General features: G+C 42.3%; 1 protein-coding gene across 1 annotated transcript in view; it reads right to left on the bottom strand.

Annotated features, from left to right (window-relative positions):
• The window catches only part of LOC127388957 (high affinity cAMP-specific and IBMX-insensitive 3',5'-cyclic phosphodiesterase 8A-like), a 163,798-nt gene extending 151,604 nt beyond the window's left edge, over window positions 1–12,194 (bottom strand). The window contains exon 1 of the transcript XR_007890517.1: window positions 11,799–12,194. The gene's annotated coding sequence lies outside the window, so the exon portion shown is untranslated. The remainder of the gene's footprint in view (window positions 1–11,798) is intronic.
• Between the last annotated feature and the right edge of the window lie 2,481 nt (window positions 12,195–14,675).

The following is a 14,675-nucleotide window of genomic DNA, read 5'->3' as shown; positions in this document are numbered from 1 at the left end:
CCATCGGTGTGAGCAGGCCAGCACATCCGAACCGGCAGTGGAGCACTGCACAGAGACAGCTCAGGAGTTGCTCCCAGGCAGCACAGCTGGAGCAGCATGGCCTGGCTCCTGGGCTTGGCATGCCTGACTCTCCAAAGGACCAGTTTGCTTCAGCTTAGTACTTAGCTGAGACAGAATTAGGCTCTGGCATGCTTACCATGAGACCATGGACCTGAGCATCACGCTGTTGTGTGAGGCTGCCACGGCGTCAGTGTTTCTGCTCAGAGCTGCAGGAAATAAACCAGTTAAAACATGCAGAAACTGTCTCCATGTTTTTCACTTATTAAGCTGCAGACCTGGTGCCAAGTACTCCCGCGCTCAGGACTACACAGATGGTATTGCTCCTTCAATGTATGACATTCATGTAGCATTCCAACGGGGAAAGAAACCAGCACAACTGAATGGATGAATGGAAAAACGAATTGCTTCAAGTTGATTTAAAGAAGATATTTAGTCATGCATGGGAAAGAAAAAAAGAGAATAGGTGACCAAAATAGAATGAAGCAATTGGAAACAGCTGACGTTTAATGAAAAGACAGATATTTTCTAGGGTGAGAAATTTAAAAGCCTTGAGTATTTTGAAAGGGCAAATTATGTATGGCTTTAAAAATTCCTTTAAATGGTGCCACGTTATCCAGAATCAACTCCAGAAAGGTTTCCAAATCAATTTATTCTAGAACTAAGCCAAAACCTTCAGCCAACTCTGGAAAAATCTTATTTAGAGTCAGGCTAACATTTTGTGAGCTCATGTCAGTGTTGGAAAATTGCTTCAGCTGAAAGCATGAGGGCATAGTTTTGCAAAGGAACTCTAAGTTTTAGCTTGTTATTATGATTTGCAATAAGAAAAGGCAGAATAAGAAACTAAAATCCTTGACAGAATAATAATTAAAAAATAACAAAACAAAAAACAACCTAGAAGGGCTGAGTTGCATGTTCTGATAGAGCCATTATTGTCTTTCCATTTCACCAAGAACAAGCAAGTTTCATGCTGTGCTGGAAGCAAGAGTAGGGGGTTCCTTCACATAGACTTTACATTAGTGCACTTGGCATAGACAAGCAGAAGATGGTTTTCTCAGTCCTGCCTGCAGCATCTCATCTCCTGACTGCAAATATGACAAAAGCCATTTTATTGCTCCAGCCGGTATCCAAATCACACCAATTACCATTAAAAATCTCTGTCAAAATGACAGCTCAGACAGTGCAATCACCCCTAAATAGTAGGAATTCAGGTGCCAAACCACACAGGGTACATGGGTAACACTGTTGTGGGCACCAATAAATTACTTTCCCAATGCAACAATTTTTTTTAGGTTTTATGTAAACTTTGGGGTACATCCAAGCCTGAGACATCCTAGTCATTCATGTTTCTGGGTCACCAGCTGCTCTTTATGTGATATCAGTCCCTGTATTTTTTTTAATTCCTTTATCTTTTTTTTTTTTTTTTTTTTTTTTTAAACACCTAGTCAAAAATGTTAGTGGATAAATAACAGATACTATTTTGTCACTTTAGAAAATCATTGGCAGACATGAATCAGCATTTTGAGATGTATGAACACAGGTAGGAAGCCAACTAGACAGTATGTAACTACTTCTTAGAACAGCTACTCGTTTTTTGCTTCCATGAGCTTCCACATTTTTTTCAGTCACAAGTAAGCAGTGAGCTGTAATAAGCAAATATAAAGCCATATAGAAGAAAAGAGGAGCTATGTGAAATCTGTGACATCCGGGAAACACTTGTATATGGAGTCTAAAGATAGTATACATTGCCAGCTTGGCAGAAAGGACATAGATGTCCCAAAGAGAAGCCTCAGAAAATAGAAAAACAGTAAGTATTAAGTTAACGCACAAAATACCTTTTGTGGGGGACAAGATCTGTTTGGAAATTCAAGCCAAATTTGGGAAACTATTGTGAACACAGACAAAAATGCAAAACAGAAATGTATAGCATATTCAAACATGCTTTGAGCAGAGGGGTTGGACTAGACGATCTCCAGAGGTCCCTTCCAACCTCAACTATTTTGTGATTCTGTTAAACGTTTTGCTTTGGTATTTTCTAAATGAAATGGTTTGGATTTGATTTTTTTCTTTTCCAAAATGAAAGGGGACAAAAATAAACAGCTTATAAAGCAACACCAGGCATTCTGTTTGGGACTGAATAAAAACATTTTGCAAAATTTAAGAATTTTCCTCCTAAACACATCCATTTTTTCCAAAGAAACCTCTGTTTTTAGTTTCATTAGATCTATATTTATTTTCCATATTTATGGGGAGGGGCCAGAGAGCAAACCAAACAACTCACCATTCATCCAGCTCTGCTCCCAACCCCTATTTTCTTATTCACAGGTGAAAAACTGCAAAGATGAGAAAAACCTTTCAGATATACCTGTTTCTTCAGGGCTGAAGGTGCAGAGCAGGTATCTCTGCAGCCAACAGTGACAATCACTAACACCAAACTTGTGCGTTTCCATGGCCATGATGCCCCAGAGACCTCCTCTTTCATCCACATGCTCCTCCCTTCCAAAGCCAACTCATCACCACCTCTCTGAGGTTAGGGAACGAGGGACAGTTGAGATATACTCATTTCCCAATAGATTTTGTTCCAAGGGGGAAAAAAAAAAAAATAATAAAAAAAGTGTTTCTGCTCTTTCCCTGTCTCTGTTTATCCATCCTGTGTGGTTACTGGTGGAAGAGAAACTATTTGGTTAGAGAGCAGAGAGAAGTAGCACAGGAAGTACCATTGCACAACCAACAAGCCACCAGGATAAGCTAGTGTCCGCGGGACTGCATGGGCAAAGCAGAGCAATATTTTCCTATAAACACCAAAACCACTTGCAGTGAAGCCTTGTGTTTGGGCTGGTGCAGGAGTACATGACACCGGCAAATCACCTACACCAGAGACTGACTCAAGTCCGTTTGGGGTCAATGACAGCTTTGGCCAACGGCGTGCTCATGGCCAGCACTGCAAAAGGTGCTGCAGAGGTCAGTGGGACTTACAGGAGGCTGGAGGAACATCCCAGGTAGAGGGAAGTGGGGTATGAGCCTCTCCCTGCTGTGTGCCTATCTCAGGAAAAGCTAGTGTGCAGAGGGGGCAACAGAGCCATCTTCTGTACCAAAAACAAACTGTTTCTGACACTGCAGCATGTTACTTAGCCACTAGAGAGAAGCTGTTTTGCTGTGCATTCTGCCAAAGGTCCTTGTTGTAGTCTTGTAGGAATTAACCCATTTGGCTCTGAGGCTATGATCACTAGTTTCTTTCAGGCCCATCTAGGCTACAAAGAAAAGCAAGCCAAGGCCTGGCTGTGTGCCCTGGGGGACCTATCTGGAGAACTGCTTTCATTTGACTATGTGGTCAATTCAAATTCTCTGTTTGCTCCATTTACTTTAAGGAATAAATGGTTCAGCCTGTAATCAGTACCTGCTACAAGCTATGGAAGTTGATTTGCAGCCTGATTCTCAAGACAGGGCTTGTACATGCATCAGGGGAAAATGTCAGACCCCCATCACACTTAGATACCTGCTGCTGGAAAATACCACTGCTGTGCATTTCCGCAATACCACTGTTTTACCTCTTTTATCAAAAAATCCCAGACCTCTGCTGCAAACACAAAGGAGCTTTACCATACCTAGGAAGGAGGTCAGGATTGGCACAAATAGAGGAACAGGAAAGGAGTAAGAAAAATGCCAGCCTTAGGGAGGGGAGGTAGTGGAGCTCAGGTCACCATATTAGCACTTGTTTTTTCACACAGCAACACTTATGTACAAAGAAAACCAAATTTCCATTATAATCTCACATTTTTGACTAGGCTCCTGTGTATTAATTCCTATTGATTGACACGTGGAACAGCACACTTTGATCATCTTGTTAATCAGGTATTCTTGCAGCAGTACATGACGCAGATTAAATAAGCCAGGTTAAGTCCTTGTGTACACAAGGAAGCTATTAATAAGAAAAGGCAATGATGAAACTACTTTTTGTAAGAAGTAACCAGAGACTGAGTGCCCTATATGCTTTGGAAAATTTCTCTTCATTTATGTCATTTTCCGTGACTTTCTGCTTTGTGTGACTTGGTGTTGTCCCCCCATCTGTGACTGGTTTGGCTAGAAAGTCAAGATTTTTCAAGCTGGACTAGTGAAACACCCTGAGGCTCTTAGCTTGCAGGGAACTTAGTACCTTAATTTCAAAGGGGTGTCTCTTTATATAGTGTGTTTTGGTAATTCAAAATACTGACCACTCTTGAGGCTACGGTGTAGATGCACAGACAGGACTGCTGAGTTACCTTGGCCCTGTAGCATGCTTCAGAGAAAAATGTCCTTTCTCCCCAAGGAGAATACCCCAGCACTGCCATGCAGGACAAGGCTGCCTAGCCCCAGATAGGCACCTCACTGCATGGCTGACACCACTGCCCAACCTCTCAACAGAATTACATTTGCAAAAGCATTTAATTTGAAGAAATATTGATCAGTCCCAGCAGAGACAAGCACTAGAATACTGAGAAATCAGAGCAGCATCACAAGTCTGTGTCTCCCTCTCCCCCATTTACAATTGTGGCTCAGCCTCTTAGGGACCATAACTAAGTCTTTATGAAGCCCTTGGATAGGTTTTACTGCAAAACAAAGCTAAGAATGAACATGCACGATTACACCAGGACAATAGCCTAAACTTAACAATTGCTTCCTGTAATTGTCTGAGGCAGTCTGTAGAACCAACAATCATCTCATGATAAATCCTTGTTAGCCATTTACCATCATTAATCTATACTGTCAGAATGAATTAGGTGCAGAGGAGCATGTTAATTACACTGCAGATGACACTCTAGCTTTAATTAGCATGACTTCAAAATAAACATTGTCAGTTAATCAACCTCAATCACCATAAATGGTTGTTGGAGGAAAGCGTCATTCAGCTGACAGAAGTGACATCCAGCTTGCAGGGTCTGCAGCTACAAGGCTGGCATTATATCATTACTTTTCCAAATTGCTCTCTATTTCTATCCACATTAGTCAAGTCTATGGGACACTTTTTCCACTGCCTATGACATGCCTTAAATTAGGGGTGACCAATTCTGTCAATATGTAGCAACCTAGCTTTATTTATAGAACACTTCAAATTAAACAGCAAAAGCTCCCACTGTCCTTTTATGCTTTTTCATTTTGCATTTAACAGCTACTTATTCATTTTACTTACCAACTAGGGCTATGTTTTTATGGCTTGTGGTTCCCATTTCAATATTATTTTATGCCATTTTCTGGAGGGCTAGGATTATGGAATAAACATAAATACCTGGTCAGTTTGTAAGGCACTGGGAGAGCAGCTAGCAATGTTAGAAAGGCCCCAAAATCTCATCAGAAAAATGTAGCCCTTTTGTTACTGTAAGGCCTGAGATAAAAACTCTCAGACCCCATCAGATTCCTCTGGAGATTCTCCATGTGAATCCCAGCAGGCAGGGTGACTGCTCACTGTGGCTGTTACCAGCATTAGGCTCCTTCAGAAGAAGACAGATAAAGTTGTTCTACATTATCTCCTGCAGACAGGACAAGAGGAGGTGGGCTCACACAGGATGGTAGGAAGAAACACTCAGACACTAAAACTATCAAAGCTTTGGAGCAGGCTGCCCAGCGAGGCTGTGAGGTCTCCAGTAGCAGAGGCTTTAAGAAGCCAGTGTATCCACTGCAGAGCCCAGGGCTCACAGAGCCTTTGGGGTGCCAGGTATCACTCCAGTGTATTTCCTGCTGCTTGATACACCTTGTGAAAAAACTCTCAATTTTCCCCAAAACCAGTATGCAAAAATGCAAAACCCTGAGAAGATACAAGTAGCCTGTGAAATGTCCTGCTTTGCTCTCTCATGGGAAGCAAACCAAGGAAATAAGGAGTTACAGAAATAAACCAATAAAGTTAAATTAAGGTGGGGAATTTAATCACTCAGGAGACGGGAAATTAAAGGCTATGGTACCCATGGCAACTACTATTTGTCCACAGTGTATGGAACATTAACCCTAACTCCATATGCGGAAACAAAAGAAATTATGGGACAGATCATGTATGAATGCATATTTCATGCAGAGGGTACTCTGTGAGGGCTACTGTGGAAGCAATAATTAAATTTCCTGACTGCAAAGCAGGTAGGTTCATGCACAAGCAGCTCTTCTGAGATACAAGCTAATGTCACCAGACAGACCTCCCAGCTCATCCCCATGGTTTAGGCAGAGAAGATCCAAGGTCTTGGTTTGGTCATAGTATCACGTCCTACCTCATAAGCTTTTGGCTGCTGTTCAGATTTTGTTTTGAAAACTGCCATCTGTTGATTTAAGGAATGTTGTGATGTTTCTTTCAGTTGTTTGGCTCAACAAGAATTCTGCATTTATTGTATGTTTTCCTTTTAAGCAACTAAAGCAACATTCATTGTTCAACAAGGCAGAAGTCCAGTTCCTGCTGGGTGATCAGTTTATTTCAATGTGAGAACCAGATTATTGCCGAGTTAGACAGCAAACAAGTTATCAGAAAACCTGAGAGAGTTTTGCACTTGTCTAGAGCTGAATTTTAACCCCAGGCGGGGTGCTGAGGAGTCAGATAACTTACAGAAAGAGCCAAAACCTAAGCCAGCCACATAAACAGCAACCCTGTGGATGGAATTGTTGTCCTTAAAGTTTCCATTTTACCATGATCTTGGACAATTGCTGACTTGTATATCTACTTTTTCCTAAAATGTGGCAGACAAGAATAGACACCCATATTAGAAGACTAATTGCAATTTCAAGAAGAATTGTTTTAATCAGAATAAATACTATCTTTTGTCACCACCATGGGATATGGAAGCAGGCAGTCTGCTTGGTTATGACCTCCTCCCCAGCCTGGCTGTGGTGTCTCCTCTCCAGGCCAGAGGCAGGTGGAAGAGAGGCAGACACCGCTCATGCCACAGCCCAAAAGGGAAGGAGGTGTCTTTTTGCTGAGGCTTTGCTGCTCCCCAGCACAGCCCTGCTGTACACCCTTCCTGGATGAAAACACTTGTCTTTAGGCAGAAATGAGCCCGAGCAGGGAAAAACTCATGTCAGAGGCAGCATTCCAGGTACCAGTGCTTGCAGGCAGCCAAACTCAGGGCCCAGCACCCCCACAACAAATTTTTCAGCAGGCACTGGGCCAGAGAGCCAGACTCTAACCCAGCCCATCACTCTTTATAAAGCAATTTAACACACCCACCACACCAACCAGTGCAGCTCAAGTCTGACCTCTGTCACCACTCCACAGGCCAAGAAGACAAGGCCAAAATCTAGCCATGCACATGAGGGGGAGGGGGGGCTGATGGACTCAACAGAGCAGAAGCACACTGCTGGGCAGGCTCAGATGCTACGGGGTGGTGGGTGCCTTCCCAGGTTCCCCATTCATGCTTAGTGCCTCAGCACACAGTAGGTTTGGGCAGCTCTCTCCGACTGCAACTGAGGGGCTGTTTGCTCAGATGGAGCTCCCTGCAGAGGTATGGAGGGGAGCAGTAGGGAACACAATAAAACTCTCCTCCCGAGAAGCAGTGTCCTCATGCAGTACTGTGCCAGAGGGCTTCCATCCAGTAGTTTTGGACATATTTTACTGAGTCAAGGCCACATTTATCTAGCAACGATTCAAAGCGAGGAGATCTCCCACTGTGGAGAAGATTGGTGTTTTTCACCTGCACTTCAAAATAAGAGCACTCACATGAACTCCCTCTCTCAGAAAATCATCTCACAGCTGTCCCAGATCACAGCTGATAGGAAAATCCAAGCTGAAGGCACAGCTGAAAGGCAGCCCAAGAACACTCCATGCAGCCTGGTTCACACCTGTAACCTGGAGATGTGGTGAGCAGAAAGCAGTGGTGCCTCTTCAAGGCTGACTTAGAGGTCAGGGTTGCGCCATGCCCTGTGGGCCACCCATCACTCAGATATGCTCTAGTTCATATCCACCCTGCTCCTCCTTGACAAAGTCTCCGAAAACCTCAAAGTCAGCTCTGAAACAGGCTGATGTCTGTCACCAGCAACAGTCAGTTCACAGGCTAGAAACTGCCCACAGGACCATAAAAGCCAGAAATAAATCATTTTACATGCAGGAAAAAAGCATAAGTTAGGCTCATTGCAAATACCCACTGAGGACAACACAAGAGGGGTGCCAGGCTCACACCAGCAGATTAAGAGCCATGTCATAACACCAGCATCCTTCACATGACATCCTGCTCCAGGGAAGGGGAGGGCTCCCAACAGCAGTATTGCCCTTTGCTCCTAGAGACACAGGCACTCTCCTCCAGCCCAGTTTGCCATTGCTAGTGCAAACCCCAGATCAGGCTCATGGTGGCTGGGCTGAAATTCCCAACCTTGTTTCCAGAGAGCCGTTAGCAACCTTGGAGTTTTCTCTCTCTAAACGTTTAAGAATGAGCTATTTCTCATCACGGGGAACTCAGGATTTGATACTGCACAGCAAAGCCAAATCTTAAAAAATTGCTCTGCATATGTTTTCACAGAAGTCATGGCAGGTTCAGGAATTAATCTGGCCAGGCACCACCGCAATATCTATATGTTAATCTGAATTAAGGTATGTTTGAACACTGCTGAAAAATCCCACCTTTCAGATTATTTCCATTTCTGAGTCTCTGGCCTGCTGTTTATGGAAAGAAGTGCAGTGATGAGGTAAATGTGTTTATGAATGCATTACTGTTACCTTTCTACTCTAACAGCTTACACTAATGACTTTACCACCCATATTTATTGCTAATCAAGATCAGCATTATGGGAGGAGGAGGAATCACTTCTGCCACAAAGTTTGTGCAAAGTCAAGACACTGCTTTTTCCTCATCATATGAAAGCCATAGCCCAGGTAGACTTATTTGCAGCCTGTTTAAGGCTGGACATATCTCTTTTCTGAGTGTGCTCTAGTTTCTTAGAAGCGGTCACACTTCACCTGGCACCTTTTCTGTGGCACAGCAAGCACGGCCTGAGCTGCAGCAAAGCAGCAAAGTGGAAGCATTCAGCAAGCTCCGCGGAACTCGAGCTTGAAGACTTTCCTCAAAAGCAGTACAAGCTACTTTGCCAGTTAATCCTTCCAGCCTGCAGCTACAGAGCAAAGTAGCTGTGGACCTATGTCAAAGGTACTTTGTTAACACATTTCCCCTGGAGTGCTAATTAACATTTACATCAAGTACTATGAGAGTGAAAAATCTTCAACACAAACACACTGCAGGGAAATACATGGAGGAAATTCTTTCTCCCCCTAAATCCAGTGTACTGTTTGCCCTTCAGGAGCTGGTGAAAATCCAGTTTGTTTTGTAATCTGCTCTCTAAAATCAGATATTTCTGCAAGTTAATAGCTAACCAGCTTCTTTTCATTTAAAAACCTACAAGTGCATTTAAAATTCTATGAAAGCAAGTCCCTGCTGGCACTGGTGCGAGCCAGCCCGCGTGCACGTATCCATGCTGAGTCACATCACAGGCACTCCCCAGCCTCATTACTGAAAACGACAGTATTTTATAATTTTGTAATAAACATAAATAAAAGACATCAACACACTTTTGCTTGCATCTTGAAACAAGATTGAATCCTCTTAAACTAAACGCTAAGATAGGAAACACAAATATTTGTAGCTGGATCTTCCATTGGCACATTTTGGGATGCCGACAAAGAGGTTCTAATGAGTAACATTTGTACCCACAATAAGATGCAGACAAAGTGATTTGCAAACACAAATTTGCACTTGAAAAAATGTGAAGGCAGTCACTGAATGGCTGGTTAATTAACTATTCTCAATATTATTTCTTAATACTTATTGAGAAAAATGTGCTACCATATTGAAGAAAAATTTTAAAAGATTGCAATCAATATAACTAAAAGATGGTTGAAAAAATCCTCAAGGTTTTCCCAAAGGGTAAAAGTTTTTTCTAGTTTTTAAAGGAAAAGCTAGAAAATCCAAGGTTTACAGAAGAAAAATCATATTCTATGAGCCATTAAACAGTAGTATGAAAACTCCACCTATTCTGTGAACCTTTAGGCCACGAGGGAGTGCATATGATTACTCAATATATTCTCTCCTGCCACAACTGTGCATCCTGCCCAGGCTCCCATGAACTCATGTCTAAAAAAGTGGCGATATTCTTGAAACAGGACACTTGCAGATGTAGAAAAATGTGATGAGCAAGGGGTACAGCCACACACTACTTCCAGAAATAATTTTCTAACTCTTCCCCTCCACAAAAATCAGGATCTCAGATGAATAATAATATATACTATGAAAACACAGACATGTTGATTGCAAACTGGTCTGGAGTTCTTTGAGCATATTTTGTTATTGTTGCCCACTTGCCAAATATTTGGGGTGAATAAATTTCAGTGTTTACAAACTGCTCTCATTGTTTTGTCCCTTTTTTTTCCTCCGAGTGCTGCTTGATTCTGCCTTTTAACTGGATATCCAACTTTGTAAACAAGAAAATGAGAATAGTAAATGGCAAACGCAAGAGTGATGCCTATTTTTGTTGGAGACACTTAAGTGAAGGACTATAAGCACTAATGAGAACAACTGTCAGGCAGCAGTGTGGGAGATGCTCCAAGCGATCAATGCCCAGCAGATGTTCCAACAGGACAAGGTGATTGTTTTTCTTTCACTTGACCAGCTCTTGAAACCAAATATGTTTTCATTAGATATATGTATTTCTGTATTCACTAATAGTATTTTTGAACAAGTAGCTCACACTCAGATATTTTGCAGATTGCCAGTTTCCTAAGTGCTCTGTCTTAATTTTCAGTAACTCCTATCAACAAATGGCAATTTGGAGCTAAAATCTGAACTGGCACATTACTGACATGATCTCCCAGACACTCTCCAAAGCACGAACGTCTGGACTGAATTCTGGCCTCTACAGAGGCAACAGCAAAACTTCCACCAGTCACCTCCAAAATTTGTAAAGACAAAAAACCTCCAGTAATTTGGGGGAAACCAAAATGGACACAGAATGCCCAGCTCCCAGAATACTAATCATTTAATCTCATGTAACAGGATGAGATTAATATAAACACACTAACCTGTCCAAATTGGAAATCTTTCAAATTTCAAGCACAGGAAACAACAAGGGTTTTTTTTCAGACAGGATGTCAGAGTTACCCCTGTGGTTATATGTGAGCTGAGGACAATGTTGTTACATGAGATCAAATTACAAACACAAGCAAACAGAAAACAATCTCCTAACGTCACTGTTTGAGCTTTGACAAGAAGCACAGCTGACCCATTAGGAAGGTTAAATGTTCTCGAGTGAGCTCTGGAAGAATATGAGGAGTTTGCTGCTGGACATCGAGTTCTATGTAGTTAAATTGTCAATTTGTTTGCCCAAGTTAATGCTTATCTTAGCCTATGCTTGCTGCAGTTTTACTGAACACATTTGACCTGCAAATCTTTAAGCAGTGGCTTTGCTAAAATTGTAAGAAGTTTCTGGATTTTCCAAGCACCTAAGAAAACTATTTTGGGACTTTCCACAGCACAGAAACCTGTAGTTACTTGGATATTTGAAACTTTCAGTGAGGTGGATGACAGTCACTTAACCGCACACATTACCATTTCATTTCTATTTCTAATGTTTAGCACAACCTTGCTCTAAGGAATTTCTGAAGTTGTTTACGAAGGCTGATGCAGAGGTTGTGTGCAGTCTGGTCCAAGGGCAATGGTTTACTGAAGTCACTTGTAAACAGCAGAAGGAGATAATCTTTTCTGTACTTGGGGAAAAAAATACAAAACAAAAATAAACCAAAAAGTCCTCACCTTGCACCAAGGACCATTAGAGACAGGGCTGGTTTCCAAAATATCTGCTCCTTCATTTTCTTCCATATCTGAGTTGTTGAAAAACTTTGGTTTCCAATGAAAAACATTAAATCACCCTCTGGGCAAAACCAAACGAAACCATGCAGGTTCTAGTATCCCAGCTTGCGAAAGCCCTGCAGTAAACCACACACCAGTTTTACGGCCACTGGTCTAATCTGAGATTGCAGATCCTAGTTCCTTGCAGAATTTCACAGAGCTTGGCCTTTCTTTTAAGCCTTGATAGCTCCTCTAGTCAGGCATTTATCTCCCTCAGACCTTCCTTGCAGATCCAGGTTTTCACATAACAAACGGCAAACATTTTCAGCTTCCCTGGCACTATAGGAGAAGTGACACTGAACCTCTGATCATCTCAGGAGAAGCCTAACAACAGAGTGCAATACCTGGCCACACCTCTGCTGCCAGAGCTGGCCTAGACCATAAACTCAGAAGCAAGGTCACCCAGCAACCAATCATTCCACGTCACTACAGTAATAAAGCCAACTTACATTTGACTTGCTGCTTGGGTAGACAAATATTTTTATTAGATGAAAGAAATCCAGAGAAGATGGCAGGGGGCTGACTGTTCTGAGCCAAGATACATTTATTTTGATTGATGCAAAACTCTCAGCATATGTTTGTGGGCAACAAACAAAACCACAAAGCCACCTGCAAGTCCCATTGGGGTCAAACCCCTAAGCACATCTACTGAAGGATAAGCAGACTTGCATGCCCCAGCAGGCTGGGTGTGTAATCCCCACAGGGTCCCCTGCAACAGAAACTGTGACCTCCCGTCCAGGTGCCAGGAAGACTTCCATCTGCCACATGTCCAGCTTAAGAGAGTCCCACTCTCAAGTCTACAGTAAATAGGGATTAATTTACAACATAGCCCTCAGTCCCCTGCCAGAGTCTGTAGAAATCAGTCCATATCATAAAGCTGCCTAGAGGAGCTTTCTTAAGCAAATGGATTGTTTTTCTCAGGGTGTGGAGCACCAACGTCCCTACAGGAGCACACTCAATTTAGAAAGTGACATTTGTCTCCAAACACACCACACATATTATAGAGAAAGGCTACAACAAATACAAATAAAAGACTCATCCTCTTTGTTCTGTTTACATTGCGTATCAGACAGTCCACTGCAGATAGCTGGTGCCCTCAAATGTCGAAACTGACTGTGATCTCTGGCATCTGTTTAAAGACACACATGACTTAATTTTAAGTGCAGCCACTTGGCCCTCTGGGGAAAGGTATCTCCTTAATAATTCCCAGACAAAGGAATCCAGGATCACTGGCTACTCTGGAAAAGTAAGGCCACTTTTTCCTCTCTGTATTATGGGACTCCTTGCTGATATTCTTTATAAATATTTATATGTCAGCATACAACATATTTTTTTTTTGTGCCAACTGCGCAGTTAATTCTCGCAAAATAAAAAATAATCAAGTGTTCATACTGCCAGCATCATTAAAAATTAATGGTACAGAGATCTGATTTTTAGACCTCTTTCTGTTACTGAAAGACAAAGTGCATAAGACATTTGCTCAAGATCACATGCTTGATTATATGCTCATCTTTTCCTTAATCAGATTTGGTTTTGTGACATATTTCTCAGCACTTTCAATTAAGATTGGTCTTTAAAGAGATTGAGATTACATTTTACAAAATTCTCCATAACTAAAAGTGTCTGTCTAGGCTATGACATGCATTGTTAGATGCCCTCAAACACATGAGTAGTGTATGTCTAACTGTGAGCCAGGTGTATGCATTGTTGATTACATACTTACTTCAAAGAAGGGAAATCAAATGTGACAAACAAAATAGGCAAGAAGTATAAGGGCTTCTAAGAAGTATAGATGCTTCTAAAGAAAAGAGAACAAAACAGAAGAGTGTGACTTTGGAAATGAGCAACCTAGTCTGTCTTTTCCACTGATTCTGTGATTTTGAGAGATAAATCAAAAGCTCTGTGCCTCAGTTTCCAGAGCCGTGCGGTGAGTCTTAATAGTCAGCACTAGTGTCTCACCAGAACAGCTGGCTGTGCACTGAGGATACTCAATGTCTTCATCAAATTTGCATCTCTGTCTACTGACACGCAGACTTGTTCTCTTACCATTTACTCACATAAGGCCAAGGAAAAGTAAAGCTGACTTATCTGCAACAGGGTCTTCATGCAAGTGTAGCACCATCCCAGCCTTCTCCTGCTGGCCAACACAAGCCTACAGTCCTCGAAGTCCCAAGCACATGCTCATGCTACTGTCGCAGCACAGTCAAGCAAGTTTTTCATAGTCTGAAGTAATTCAAGACTCGCACAAATTCACTATCCAAACCAGCGGATGACCAGCCAAGGTACTCCCATCCCAGCTGTAAGATTGTGTTGCATGCGGACTGCTGCTACAAATATTCACCAGGTTTAAATCTCACTTTGTGATTTCATATGCTGTGGGCCATCTTCTGCGAGCCAAAGCGCTTTCACAGCTCAGAACTTGACAGTCTCTCAAGAGCTGATCCTAGCTCACTGCTGCAGCAGGGAGCCTGCCCAGCTGAGAGCCTGCTCATCCTCAGGCAGGGTGCAAGACAGGGAAGGGAGTTGGAGGAGAATTATACCAATATTTGCCCAATTATTCACAAGGGCTGTTTCTTACAGCACCTTTAAGGACTCTGTTTCCCACCTTCTTTTTACTCTCTTGGGCAAAAATCTCTGATCACTAATTGGCTACTGAATTTTAAGAGAGGCAGCAAGGGGCCTGCCTGAAATATCAAATTGCTTTGCATTTTGTTTTTTCTCTGGTTTCTATTTACAGGTCACCCATTTAGTGACACATTAGCTATGTTCTAGAGTAGGGGA

Source organism: Apus apus, chromosome 10 (assembly GCF_020740795.1).
Source record: "Apus apus isolate bApuApu2 chromosome 10, bApuApu2.pri.cur, whole genome shotgun sequence".
Classification (NCBI taxonomy): Eukaryota; Metazoa; Chordata; class Aves; order Apodiformes; family Apodidae; genus Apus; species Apus apus.
The sequence above is the reverse complement of the archived record's forward strand: the minus strand, read 5'-3'. Positions and strand labels throughout refer to the sequence as shown.